Genomic DNA, 9,951 nt, shown 5'->3' on the forward strand with positions numbered 1-9,951 from the left:
TCTCTGCCTGCACCCTTTTCATCAGAGGTGAGCCCAAACTAATCAGAATCAGAATCAGAATACTTTATTGATCCCTAGGGGAAATTCTTTTTCGTTACAGTGCTCCATTATAAACAACCATTAACAAAGACAGACAATACACTAACTAAGAATAGCACAATATATACAGGTGTATATATATATATATACATAAAGGCAATGTTCCCTCTGATGTTTCATGTGTCTGAGCGAACACACAAACTCCCTGAGCGGACACTTGGACACTGTGAGCGACAGCAGACGTGTGCCCTGTCGTCACGCCAGCATCGAATCCATCCAAGTTACATGTTTATTAAAATAATCAAATTACAGCATTTACATTTATGTTAGACTACTTTTGATTAACTGCTTTAGCCCACTTACGATGAAAATTTAAAAAAAAAATCTTGTTGATGACCTGTGTAGCATGTTAACACTATTGGAAGGAAAAATAACTTGAACTCCAATTTTGAAAACACAACTTTCTTCTTTTTCTTTTTTTTAAATAAAGCTCTGACTTGTATTATGAGTCTGTGGTCTGGGAGAGAGTCTGTAACTCTGTCTGCAAAATACAGTATATAATGACCAGTGTTGGGTAATTAATTATATAGTTACTTCTTCAAAAAAGTAACTGAGTTTTGCAAACAACAAAGTTTTTTGCAGCTGTTTACCTAAAAATGCAGCCAAGGCGTTTTTAAATAAACATTTCAAACTATTTACAGAACAATCAGCTGTTCTGCATCAAATCTGATGCCACACAAATTATTTGTGCCACTCCAAACAATAATTTGTGTCCACTATGAGATGAAGGAGAACAACAGCCTGATACCTGCAGGCCTGACAGCAGCAGATGTGTCACTGCTGTAACACCTGTAACACTCAGCAGTCGCCTCATTGTTCTGACACACAACAAAACTACTAACTACACACTAACTACACACTAACTACACACTAACTACACACTAACTACACAAGATTTGCGCTAAACGTCGCAAATATCTCACATCTCAAAACACCGCCGTCACTCCTAAAACTTCCCCCTCCCTAAACAACTAGATGCCATGTTGCCATATCATTTTTTGATTGGTAGACATGGTACATTTTTCCACCAATAGGAAAGGGCGGGGTTTTTTTGGTGTTGTTTTTGATCACAGGCTTTCCAGCGTTTTCCTTATAAAACGCCGTTTTTACCGTAGGAAATATAAACAACGACAGTATTCAGGAAGAAAACCAAACATTGCAGATATTTTATCATAACTCTGGTTTTACGTGGCCGATCAACACAATTTAAAAACTGGTATAAAGTCCACACTTTGTCCGTCAGTTGTTCCGTCTGTCCTGCTCACATCTCCAGTGGTTGTACAGGTTGTCATTAACGTGGCTTCACTCCACATCAGTCGCTTTGCTAAAACACCGGTGTCGGCACATAAGGACGCTGTCATAGCCTGTCACCGACGCTGATCAGCTGCGTATATACGAATGTGAATCGCATCATTGGCTGGACTATGGGATAAGGTGGCATCGTTGTAATCCCATACAGGAGCAGCCAGTCACTGACTGACTAACACTGCAAAACAGAATTGTTAATGTATTAATTTTAATTTCAATTCAGGTTAGATTTTTTTTTTTGTGTGTGCGCAGAGACGTGCCAGCAGTGCACAATTGCGCACGCGCGCAGCTTAGAGGGAACATGGCATAAAGGTCACTTATTAATAAATAGCTGAAAAAGGAAGAACATGTGCAAAAAGGGTGTAGCTGTTGCCGTAAACAGTGCGTTAAGTGGATGCGTTGTACAGGGAGCCACAGGCAGGAATGATTTCCTGTGTCGTTCAGTGGTGCTTTTCGGTAATCTCAGTCTCTCACTGAACGTGCTCCTGTGACTGACCAGCATGTCATGGAGTGGATGGGAGGTGTTATCCAACATTGTCTTTATCTTGGACAGCATCCGCCTCTCCGACACCGCCTTGAGGGAGTCCAGCTCCATCCCCACAACATTACTGGCCTTACGAATCAGTTTATCGAGTCTGTTGGCATCTGCGACCCTCAGCCTGCTCCCCCAGCATGCAACAGCATAGAGGATCGCACTGGCCACAACAGACTCATAGAAAATCCTCAGCACTTTCTGGCAGATGCTGAAGGACCTCAGTCACCTCAAAAAATTAGAGACGACTCTATTCCTGTAAAGTGTTGTGGTGTTTGCAGCCCAGTCCAGTTTATTGTCAATGTGAACTCCAAGGTATTTATAGTCCTCCACAATGTCAACACTGACCCCCTGGATTGAAACAGGGGTCAAGTACCCCTTACTGTGGTGTCATCAGCATATCTGGCAATGGCAATTGGGTGGGTTGGTATACAGTCATATGTGTACAGGGCATACAGTAGGGGCTGAGAATGCAGCCGTGCTAGGGATCAAATGCTGAGTGACAGTGGGGGAAGCGATGAGGGCTGAGTTGGACTTTAGTTCATAGTTCATGGTCTTGATTTCTTGCATTACTGTGTTGTCTTGTAAATAAAGCTTCGTAAACCACGCAGTCCCGCTTTTCTGTGTGAGTCCTGCTCTGAGTCAACCTGTCTTGTGTGGCCTTGGCCGTGACAGATTTACTCTGTAAGCAAACGGGAGGGGTCGAGGGACGTAGTCAGTCTCTGATGTGCTGAGACACTACCCGCTCGAAACACTTCCTGACGTGAGGGCTATAGGTCTGTATTCATTGAGACCATCTATACCAGTCTATACCAATAGGAAAACCAAATTCAATTAGTTGGAATCTATAATCTGACATGCAATGGTGACATTTTACACACTCTATGTTTAATGAAGATGATTTTACATTTTGCCTATCACGTGCCATTATTCATATTCTCTGTACCAAATTATCCAACTTATAACCATGATTTTTATTTATTAGTCCTTTAATTATCCAGGTAAAAAATCTCATTGAGATTAAAAATCTCATTTTCAAGAGAGACTTGGCATCATGGCAACAAAAGTCAAAATACACATACCACATAAGTATATAACATTTAAAACAAATACAATATCCCATACCAACATGTGTAAAATATACAATAACAGATCAAATTAATTCCTTTAAGACAGACTTAAACTCTCCCAAGGTAACCAAGTCTGATCATTTCAGTTCCTTCTGCAGATTGTGGCCATGCAGATGATAGAATGTGAATGCAAAGTATTATTAGATATTTTTTGCAAAGTTGGTTTTGGCAAACTAGTTTCTTTCAAAAAGTCACAGCAGTTAAGCCAATAAATCAAAGCAAATTTATAAATGAAGGTAAAAATGACAGGAGGGGAAAGCATGAAAAAGTGAAAAAGTAATAATTTCAGTGGAATGGGGTCAGAAAGCTGGAAAGAGAAAACAACAAAATGCACAGAGAGAGCAAGAGAAAGACAGAGACAATAAAGAAGACATGGAGGGAGCCAGAGGATGAATCAACAGGAATGAATGGGAGCACAGGGGGAGAAATAACCAGGTGAGGAGAGGAGGGATGGATACAGAAAGGGCAGAAGAAGAATGATTGAGGGTGAAGGTGCGTGCGTGTGTGTGTGTGTGTGTGAGTATGGTGGCAGCAAGGGGATGATGGTGGGGGAGGGGGCCTGAGGAGCCAACGGCAATGAGAACATTATGGCTGGATAATGAAGAGGTTCCACGCTGTCAGCCAACACCATTCACCCTGCATGGCTCTGACCCCAAAGTGTCAACAAGCTAAACGACCAAGCAGCAACGCATTACTGCATGTACACACACTCACAAACACACATGGATGCACACACATGTGGACAGACAGATAGACAGACAAACAGATAAACAGGAATATCTGTGTGATATGTGACTCAGCAAAATTATACACAAATACCCAAAATACATGGGCACTTGTACATTGAGTGAATCAGAGCACACTGTAGTAATGACTTCTACAGTGGGCTCTGCATGAATGTGTGTGTATGTTGTATAACCTAATAACAGATACTGATTCACTCAACACACACAGCAAAGAGCCAGCTTGCTGTTGTTTGTACAGTAAATATTATATTCTTTATTGGTCTTCAGAACAGTCAAATTCAATACAGCAGCAGATGTGTTTCATAAATCTCTGCTCATACATCACATGATGACACAACACAGTCATGGGAAGAAATACAGCTTAGACTGACTGAAGCCTGCCTTTAACAGTCACTGTTCCTATAGCTCTCCCGGTCTCTCTGCCCTACCAAAATTGTGATTTATCATGCATTAGAACACAGTGATCTTTTCCCCATTAATTATTTATTTATTATTTATTTTTTCTGTCTTGTATTAAGATATCGCAGCGATTTAATGTGTAGTTACACTTCTTTCACTGGTCTGCCCCCTACTGTAGACTAAATCCCATTTTAAATAAGAACTTATTGAACTGTGTTTCTAGGACATTAATTAAAATAGTGTCAGACTTTTCTAGTCTGGAGTTAAATAATATAATTTCTTGAATTAAGCCTAGCGCTAATCCAGGTCTAAATGAGGACTTAAATTAAACCTGGTCAGAGACATGTTTAACTTCACCTTAAAGGCCATTTGCCAAGTGAAAATGGATTATCTTGACCAAGGTTATTATCGTTAACGAAAACTAACGAAATAACGAAAACTAGAAGTGAAAAAATATTTTCGTTAACGGAAATAAAAATAAAAACAAAAAAAGGAAAACTAACTAAAACTGTAATGAGTGTTCACAAAACTAAAATTAACTGAATTTATAGCAAAAATGTGTTTAGTTTTCATTGATGTGTGCGTGTCCTACAATAGCCAAGGGTGAAAATGAAGTTTAGTTTCCAGATTTTTTCTTGCTGTGTCTCATTATGCCAGCAGGTGGCAGCACGTTAGTCGAGTCGTCTGTGTTGCTGCTCCGTCCACGCGCAGAATCATGTCAGGAAAAGTCGGGAGAAAGCGCCAGAGTCCAATTTGGGATTACTTTGAATATGACTGTGTTTTGGATAAAGCAAGTGTCTTGTAGTGGAAAGAGACAAATTATGAGGGACATTTCTAAAGGGAAAAAAATCCCACAAACCTTAAAGTGCACTTGAAAAGCTCACACAAGAAGGCTAACCTAGCTTACCTTGAGAAGGGAGCACACTCAACCCTCACCCCCAGAAAACAGAAGCTAACCCCAGGCAAGGCAGCGTGATGCATCCCGAGACAACAGGACGGGGATATCTACATAACTGTGTGAGTCAATTGCCTTCAAAAAGTTTATCAATTCACTTGAACCAAAATTATGAACACCCGGTGCTGCAAGAGTTATAGTCTCATTGGGGCCAAGATATACATTTTATAGTTGCCTGGTATCAATGGTTGTTCATCTGGCTTTATTTATTTATTTATTTATTTATTTATTTATAAGGAATCTTTGCTCTTAGATATTTGTCTAGTAGGTTTCTCATAAAGAGAAGCCCTCACTTTTTTAGGGCAGGGATAGCTCAGTAGGTAGAGTGGTGGCCCCATGATCGGAAGGTCGGGGGTTCGATTCCCCTGAACAGCTACCCTGAGGTACCCCTGAGCAAGGTAAGTAAGTAAACTTTATTTATTAAGCGCTTTTCGCAGACAGGCAATCACAAAGCGCTGTACACAAATATTAGGACAAGGTACTGTCCCTACACACTGCTCCCCGGGCGCCCAGTGGCTGCCCACTGCTTCACTGAGTGAATGGGTTAAATGCAGAGAGGGATTTTCCCCACGGGGACCAATAAAGTACACTTTCTTTCTTTCTTATTTATTTATTTATTTAAAGAACCCATAGGTGGGAATGTGAGTTGTCTGTCTCTGCTTGTTAGCCCTGCGACAGACAGGCGACCTGTGCAGGGTGCAGGGTATGGTAGCTGGAATAGCAACATACCCAAGGATAAGCAGAAGTCAATGACTGATATGATGAAACTGGGATTTTGTTAGACTTAATTATTGCAAACACAACTAAAACTATAACTGAAACTAATCAAAACTAAACTGAAACTAAGGATTTTCAAAAAAATAAAAACTAAACTAAACTAGCAAACAATTGGTAAAAACTAATTAAAACTGATATAAAATTGAAAATCTGAAGTCAAAACTAAATAAAAATAAAAACTAATGAAAATTGCAAAACTATTAAAACCCTGATCTTGACATATTGCTCCTGCTGCTGCTGGATGAACACTTTCTGATGTCTCTCTCCATCAGAAAGTGTTTTCATCTTAAGTTTATATTTTTCTTTTAAGTATCTTCATTTTAGCTCATAGAGTCTTTAAATACAGATAGAACATTTATTAAATTAATTAGGCAGGGACAAATCTACCGCTCAATTAATAATCACGCTTTTAACCTGAGTTAGGAAACCGGTTTCCTCAGAGGAGATTGGAACCCCCGGGATGCTTTGAATGGTGAGACCCCAGTGGATGTTGAATTATGTACTCCACCAATGCAAGCTGGTCCCTCCAAGTGGTTTGGTTGGAGGAGGCGCAACACCGAAGAACAGCCCAGTTCTTGGTTGGCCCACTCTGCCTGACTATTTGTCTGAGGGTGAAACCCCGAAGATAGACTCACTTGCGCCCCCAGCCCAGAACAGAACTCCTTCCAAACTTGTGACGTGAACTAGGGCCCGCGTTTGGAGACAATGTCCTCAGGAATGCCAAGTAGTTGAAACGCACGTTGGGTTAGTAACTTTGGGGTCTCCAAGGCAGTGGGCAGCTTGTGTAATACCACAAAGTTCATTCAATGATGGTAAGAATTGCGGTGTTACCTGTCGATGGCGGGATGCTCGTCACCAAGTCCAAGGCAATGTGCGACTGTTGCCGTCTCAGGACAGGTAGCAGTAAGAGCAGGAACCTTAGTTTTATTTTCAAGTGCTTTATGAGTAAAGGTGGTATGGTATTGCCAGCTATAGCTACTTTCTTTTGTGCTTTATTGGCTACAGATGAAAACTGACAACTCAGATTTAGAAGCCTTAACCAGCAATCTGACATTGACCTGAGAGTACAAGTCAGTTTAACAGCTGGATTTGTGTGTATGTGTGCAGTCACCTAGGTATATGGTTTACAGGAACAATGGTGTATACTGGGACGATATGTGTGGTACAAAAGGACCAGACACACATACTGGTGCAAGCGGGTGAGTCTTTTAGCGTTTTCTTGTCACTTTTTGTTTGCGCAGCTTTCCTGCTGCCTTCTCCTGATCATCACACACTGCACCTCTCCAATCAGGTCCTGACATGCAACTCAAATAGGACAGGCATGATTAGATGAAAGACAACACCTGTGTTGGTCAGTCTCCCCTGAACCAAACCCTGAACCCACTGCTCCACCCTTCCCCCGCAAGAGGAGGGGACACCACTCAGTTGTGGCCATCTTCCTGATGTATTCCTGGATGTTTGTTGTCTCATCCTGTTCTTACAGGCTCAGGGTCCTGGATGTGGGGCAAAACCCTCCATGCACAGTCAGGAGCTTCCTCTTCTTGATGTCAGTAACTTCTATCGCCTTGTTTGACCAGCTCATTATCTCAAGAGGCTAATCAATCCGGATGACATTCCGATGTCATTGCTCTAGATCCTTGTGGTGTGTATCAGTGAATCAAGGTCTTTTTCACTCCTTGCTTCATGTCATCCAAGCTGACAGTAGCTCTATTCTATGGTTGGTATCCCTAGCCAGTCTTGTCAGTAATCTTTTTTTTTTCTTTTTTTGTCCCGTTTGGATCTTTAGCCATCAGAATTGTTGTCTTAAGGCCAAGAAAGATGCCAAGCAGATTTATTTTACCAAGTGGATCATCATGGCCTTGCCATATTGGTCCATTTGATTGACCTTTATTATAATTATGTGTTTATTTTATTTTCGGTTGCTACAAACGGGACAGATATGACAGGGGGATAGGACAGGGAGAAAGAATGAAAGAAAGAGAGGGAGAGAAAGAAAACCAGAGGGGAGAAGAGACTGTGAGAAAGGGGGGAAGAAAGAAAAACAAACAAAACACCTGGGTCACCTGTATGGAGAAAAAAAACAGAAGAGGAAGCAAACAAAAAAAGCAACATAATAAATACAGCACCATCACAATAAACTAGCTAGCAGTAGATATCAGTAGATACTAAATAATAAACGATATTGTGCAGAACGCAAGATAGACAGCGCACAATGTGCTTTGAGGCAGCAGCCAAGAAAGCTGTAGTCCGCGTCTGTGAACACCCGTGTGTACACCTGTGTGCACACCTGTGTGGATCAGCATGCTTGTATTCCAAAGGTTTCTCCATGTAACGATCTGCTAGGGAGTGTGGGGAGCCATAGCCCCGTCCCCCAGGGCATGAAGCAGGTATGGAGGAGATCCAGGCCCGAGACATCCAGAGGCCCCAGAGTACGAGGACCCGAGGAGGACCACCAAAAGGGGGGGAACCGTGCCACCCTCCTGGGAAGAGCTGAGTAGAGCCCCAAACGAGAGGTCACCCAGCAGCTATGGAGCAGAGGCCAGAGGGGGTTGCAGTGGCATGCCCGCAGGCTCTGCCGGCAGCCAGCTGTGCCAGAAAGGAACCGAGCTTCAGGCCCAGAGGCCTGAGGGCACCCGCCCCCCGGAAGGAGCCCAGCCGGGCCACAGGCGCCCGGCCCCGCCAATCGGCCACCAGGAGTGAGCCGGTACATACATGAGCGCCCAGCCCCAGTCAACAAGAACCACCAACACACCAACGTCTGAGGGCATCAGCCACCGGCAGGGAGTGTGGTGAGGGGAGATAGGCCTCCGTACTTAGGAGGGCCTGAGATGCACCCAGAGAGGTTGAGTCTAAGACCCAACCTGACATATAGACACAGACTAACAGGCACATGCGGACACAAATGTGCATTCCCACCCCATATGCACAACCAAATACTCGGCACTCACCAAACGTGTAGACAGACACAAATAGACACTGCACAGACAGTCGCACTCCCCAAACATACTATATATCCCAGGTCCAGGTACCCCCGCCCCCAGAGGGGCAAGCCGCACCTAGACCCAGGAGATGTTACCCTTCTCTCTGGGGTGGAGGTCTTGTCAGTAATCTAACTGAGGGGGTTCAGGTGTATGCAGAACAGCAGTGGGGACCGAGCATCTACTTGGTAAATCCCGTACTTGAGTGTGACTTGTGCTGTTGGCTTGAAGTTGACCTGTAGTGTTGTTCGACACATCCCCGCATTGATGTTCTGGTTGAAGGCCCTATGGGTCCCAATGATCTTGTACAGTTCTAGGCATTCCAGGATCCATGTGTGGGGCATTGAGCAATAGGCTTTCTTTTAGTCAGTCCAGGAAGTCCACAGTCTCATGGGCGACTACTCTATCGACCAGTAGTTGGTGTTTCGCCACTCTGGTTTTCCTGCAAATTGCTTTCTGTGCCCAGTACATTTGGAAATGTACTGTTTATAAGCCGTGGCAGTCATGTATGGAAAGGGAATATGAGAGGAGGGCGGGAGTGGGGGGTTCTTTTTTTTTTTTTTTTTTTTTTGCCTGTCCCGTTTGGCTCTTTTGCCATCAGAATTGTTGTCTAAAGGCAAAGAAAGATGCCCAACGAATCTACTTTACCAAACTGACCATCCCAGCCTTGCCGTAATGGTCCATTTGATTCACCTTTTATTGTTTATTTTATTTTCACTTACTGAATACGGGACAGACTTGACTGGGGGAAAGAAGGGGAGAAAGAAAGAGGGAAAGAGAAACAGCTGAGAAGAGGGATGGGGGAGAAGGGCAAAAAACAAAAACCAACAGAATGGGCAGAAAAAAAAAAGAAAAAAATGCATATATCAAATTCAAATTCAAATTCAAATTTTTATTTGTCACGTACACAGTCATACACAGTATGATATGTAGTGAAATGCTTGGACAACTGCTCGTGACCTAAAGAAAACAAAAAAGGAAAAGGCTATGAATAAGATAGGAAATAAATATGAAAAATTAAAAAGGG

At 42.8% G+C, this 9,951-nt stretch overlaps 1 non-coding gene across 1 annotated transcript; it reads left to right on the forward strand.

The window, feature by feature from the left end:
- Positions 1 to 5,404: 5,404 nt before the first annotated feature.
- Positions 5,405 to 5,460, forward strand: LOC146638016 (U7 small nuclear RNA). Its single transcript, XR_014906962.1, has one exon. It is a non-coding gene; the product is annotated as a U7 small nuclear RNA (small nuclear RNA).
- Positions 5,461 to 9,951: the final 4,491 nt, after the last annotated feature.

The sequence above is a fragment of the Diplotaxodon limnothrissa genome, linkage group LG2 (genome assembly GCF_057381915.1).
Source record: "Diplotaxodon limnothrissa isolate DT_005_m linkage group LG2, D_limnothrissa_male_GT1.1, whole genome shotgun sequence".
In the NCBI taxonomy this organism is placed as follows: Eukaryota; Metazoa; Chordata; class Actinopteri; order Cichliformes; family Cichlidae; genus Diplotaxodon; species Diplotaxodon limnothrissa.